General features: G+C 47.4%; 1 protein-coding gene across 1 annotated transcript in view; it reads left to right on the top strand.

The window, feature by feature from the left end:
• The window catches only part of LOC116686221 (MAGUK p55 subfamily member 4), a gene marked incomplete at its 5' end in the record, with an annotated part of 44,133 nt that overhangs the window by 974 nt on the left and 38,649 nt on the right, over window positions 1-4,510 (top strand).

The following is a 4,510-nucleotide window of genomic DNA, read 5'->3' as shown; positions in this document are numbered from 1 at the left end:
CAGCCCTTTACCCCAGGTCCAGACAGTGTTACCAGCAAATGACAAAAAACCCTTGCCGGCGGTTTGAAGGTGGGGTGACTGGGTGCGGGTCAAGGTTCATACGCGAGTGGACTGACCCCAGAGTGGACCGGACCGTAAGAAGTTGAAGGAGGTTACTGCACACGGTGCAGGTGAAAGGTAAATCAGGTGTACCTGGCACCACTTGAACACATTTGGCCAAGCCACCTGCCCTAAACGCACCTTAGAGGAAATTAAAGGAGAATTAAAAAATGTATAGATGGGAAAGATTGAGCGAACGAGTCACAGGTACCCCTGAGCCAGGCCCCATGAAGGGACCATGTGAAAGACCTGAAGGAAAGTTAATGTGGGCCATAGGAACAGTTCTAACTGTTGCTAGTAGGTAGGGTACTGTTGGGACTAGAGTCACAAGCTAGTGGGAAAGGCAAAATCCAGCGAATATTTGAGCATTACAACTATCCCAGTGTAGTCCACTCCCATGTTAAAAGAGGACACAACTCAACCAAAAGGGGGTGACAATGTCACTCACAGGGAAGGCTAGGCCAATAAGAGAGAAGAAGGTCAATGTGGAATCGTAAGTCACCCCCACACTCAGGCCGCAACCACGATGTGGACCAAATTACCGTTGCCTTACCGTAGGTGGCTCCACCTGACTGCTTTCACCTTGACTGTGTCAGGCCATCATAGATTGCGGAAGAAGACAATCAGGACTATTGGGGAAAGTGACATATATCGGGGTGACGACCTAATGAGAAGCGGGAGTGTGAAAGAAGGACAAGATAGATAAGAACAATGGCAAGATTATGCCAACTAGTTGAGCAAAGTAGGAGGCCAAAGGTGCGCGTGGGAACCTCCTGCTAGGCAGTGAACACCAGAGAGATTGGGAGGTTTAGGCCCTCCAGAGAGATTACAGCCAGTATCATAATCAGAATATGTTTGACTCTTTCTATTAAAAAGAGATAACTGCAGTACACATGGGAATGATGTATGGATGATGGCCAGAGAGTTGTAACACTCAGGTGACGAACCAAGTTACTCACTGCAAATTAATTGTATATCCCCGCCCTATGGCTATCAGACATCTTGCCAATAATAAGCCAAAACAGTAAATCCGACAAAGAAGTACTAATCAGGACTCTCCAGCATGAATCAGAAGACTTGTTAGAGTTGCCTCCGGAGCGGAAATGACAATGTGTGGGTAAAATGGCTTATACAAAATGCCAAAGGACCAATACCTGGGGGATGTGTCGCATGTGCAGCGGCACGGCCCTCTATGTTCACAAACCAGCTCCCCCTCTACCAGACACAGACCCACTAGGATATGAATGCATGCTAAATATAAATCGAACCAAGTGCCGCTCCTAATTGCAGTGCGCTAGGTCGGTTTTTCCACCAGGATTTGAAAAACCTGGGTATTTCACGTCTAAAGGGGGAAGGTGCAAGTATCACTGCTATATATTCACAAGGCCAGGTTAAGCCCACTGTAAAGTTAGGAAGATTCCCCGGAGGGTGTACATAACACTCAAGAGCAAGGACAATAGACCCAAGCTAGAATTGGATTGTTTATTACTGTGGAGGCTGCGCATCTATTCCAGATAAAGTTCCAAACAAACGAGGAGTTGGCCATGATAGGCTGCCATCATTCCTGTGGGACAAGATACTAGTACACACCCCATAAGGCTCAGTGCAAACTCACCATGGAGGCGAAGACGTGCTAGCTGCAGGAGCTGATAAGCCGTTTGATCCATCGGAACCCCAACTATATGATAGTATGGAGTCCCAGGGTGTCCCAATGAATAAAGTGCAGATAAATTGCCGCGGATTTGAAATATCCATTTTTCAGCCATCTTCCGTACTACAAAAATATGAGATAAATTTTGTCATTATTAGTTTTGAGCAATGCAACTAGGGATGCATCGAAGGGGCCGCGAGCAGACGGTCCTCATGGCGTCCAGAAAATGGATGGCGCTGGACATGCTGTTGGCTGAAAAGGAGGGTCTGTTCCATGTTCGGAGAGATGTGCTGTACGGTATCCTAAACACACTGCCCGGAGGAAGGTCACCAGGGCTTTGAACCAACTTCGAGCCCTTTCCAGGAGATGCATGACGCCTCAGGTTTACAAATCCATTGGAGGGGTGGATGACAACCTTTTTGGCAAATGGAAGATCTTATCACTGCTGTTTGACATCTATGCTGTTTTTCTCGCTATCTAGTTACCTGTGGGTGTTGCTGTGTGCCCTGCCTGCGGACCATGATATCCGGCTCATCACCACTGCCTTGTCCAAAGAAAAAGCGCCGCCTCCTATCCGCTGGGTGCTGCCATTACTCACCATGCCTGAGGACGGGGACGTTGAGGCACTGCAGTTAGTGTAAAAGTGTTTCGACTAGAGGTGCGAAAAGGGGGAATTTGTGGAAAATAATACAATGACTGAGGTGGTGATGAACAGGGCACCCAGGAACGGCACGTAAAAGCTGGCTTAAAGTATAATGATTAACCAAGAGTGTGTGGTATGTGTGACATATATACAATATGCTTTGCAGCTGGGGTCAGCTAGGAGGAGAGAACAGGAGGGCTCTTAGTCAGATAAGTACAGTGAGCACAAGAGGAGTGGTGAGGCAAGGACACTGAAGTTCGAGACGGTCTGATAACTCAGAGAACAGACCAACTAGAAGGGATGGACATAGCTGTCTTGGGTAAATGATAACTGAAAATAAAGAAGCAAGAGGGAAGAGGCGAGAAGGTGTGCCCAGCAACAGTATAGCTGACCATCAGGCCACAAGGGGAACCATAAACTGAGCCACTATTGAAGTGCCTTTTGGGAACCTCTGATAGTAGTCCATCAGGTCCGTGCACGTTTAACTGCCGGAACGCATTTCATCTGGACAACAATAAATCGCTGGTTACAGGTAAACCTGGAGTCCACCTCAGCCATTGTATTATTTTACCACAAATTCCCCCTTTTCGCACCTACTAGGTGCAAACACATTTTACACTAACTGCAGTGCCTCAGCGTTCTCTCCGTCCTCAGGCATGGTGAGTAATGGCAGCATCCCAGCGGATAGGAGGAGGTGCTTTTCTTTGGACAAGGCAGTGGTGATGAGCCGGGAATCATGGTGCAGGCAGGGACACAGCAACCCACAGGTAATGAGGCGTCATGCATCTCCTGGGAAAGGGCTCGAAGTTGGTTCAAAGCCCTGGTGACCTTCCCGTCTGGGGCAGTGTTGTTAGGAATGACCGTACAGCACATCTCTCCGAACATGGAACAGACACCTCCCTTCTCGGCCAGCAACATGTCCAGGGCCATCCGGTTCTGCAGCGCCATCAATGATGTAGGAGCCATCTGCTCTGCCAGCCCCTCGATTGCATCCCTAGTGGCATTACTCAAACGCAACACATTATAATGAACAAAATTTATACGGTCAACATTTTTGTTTGGAGTTACTGGAAATAAGGCTGAGAAAATTGGGATATTTTCAAACCCAGCGGCAATTTGATCTGCTATCTTATATTCATTTGGGACACCTCTGGGGACTCCAATACTATCCATATAAGTGGGGGTTCCTAGGAATGGATCAAATTTTGGTTTAAGCTCCTGCAGCTAGCACATGTCTTCGCCTCCTAATGGTGAGTTGCACTGTCCTATGGGGTGTGTACTGTATCTTGTTGCCCACTAGGGAAATGGGCATGGCTAGCCGGATCATGGCACATACTCCGTGTGTTCTGTTTGGAAACTTTATCTGTGAATAGATGCGCAGGCCTCCACAGTAATAAAACAATCCAATTCTAGCTTGGGGTCCTATCTGTCCTTGCTCTTGAGTCGTTATGTTACACCAATCCGGGGGAATCTTTCCTAACTTTACAGTGGGCTTAACCTGGCCTGTGAAATTATAGCAGTGATATCTTGCACCTTCCCCCTTTAGAGCAGTGAAATACCCAGGTTTTTCAAATCCTGGTGGAAAAACCGTACCTAGCGCACTGCAATTAGGAGTCGGCACCTTGGTTCGAGTTATATTTAGCATGCATTCATATCCTAGTGGGTCTGTGTCTGGATAGAGGGGAGCTGGGTTGGTGAACATAGAGGGCCGTGCCGCTGCACATGCGACACATCCCCCCATGTATTGGTCCTTTGCATTTTGTATAAGCCATTTAACCCACAAATTGTCATTTCCTGCTCCTGAGGCTAACTCTAACAAGTCTTCTGGATTCATTCTGGAGAAGTCCTGGATTAGTACTTCTTTGTCTGATTTTACTGGTTTTGGCGTAGGTATTGGCGAAGATGTCTGAGTAGCCATAGGGCGGGGATCTACAAAATTAATTTGCAGTGGAGTAACTTGGTCGTCACCTGATTGGTACACTGCTATGGCCAGCATCCATACATCATTCCCATGTGTACTGCAGTTAGCTCTGTTTATAGAAAGAGTCAACATATTCTGATTATGATACTGGCTGTAATCTCTCTGTAGGCCTAAAACCTCCCAATCTCTGCTGGTG

The sequence above is a fragment of the Etheostoma spectabile genome, unplaced genomic scaffold (genome assembly GCF_008692095.1).
Source record: "Etheostoma spectabile isolate EspeVRDwgs_2016 unplaced genomic scaffold, UIUC_Espe_1.0 scaffold333, whole genome shotgun sequence".
NCBI lineage: Eukaryota > Metazoa > Chordata > Actinopteri > Perciformes > Percidae > Etheostoma > Etheostoma spectabile.
This window is presented reverse-complemented; position numbering and strand designations above follow the sequence as displayed.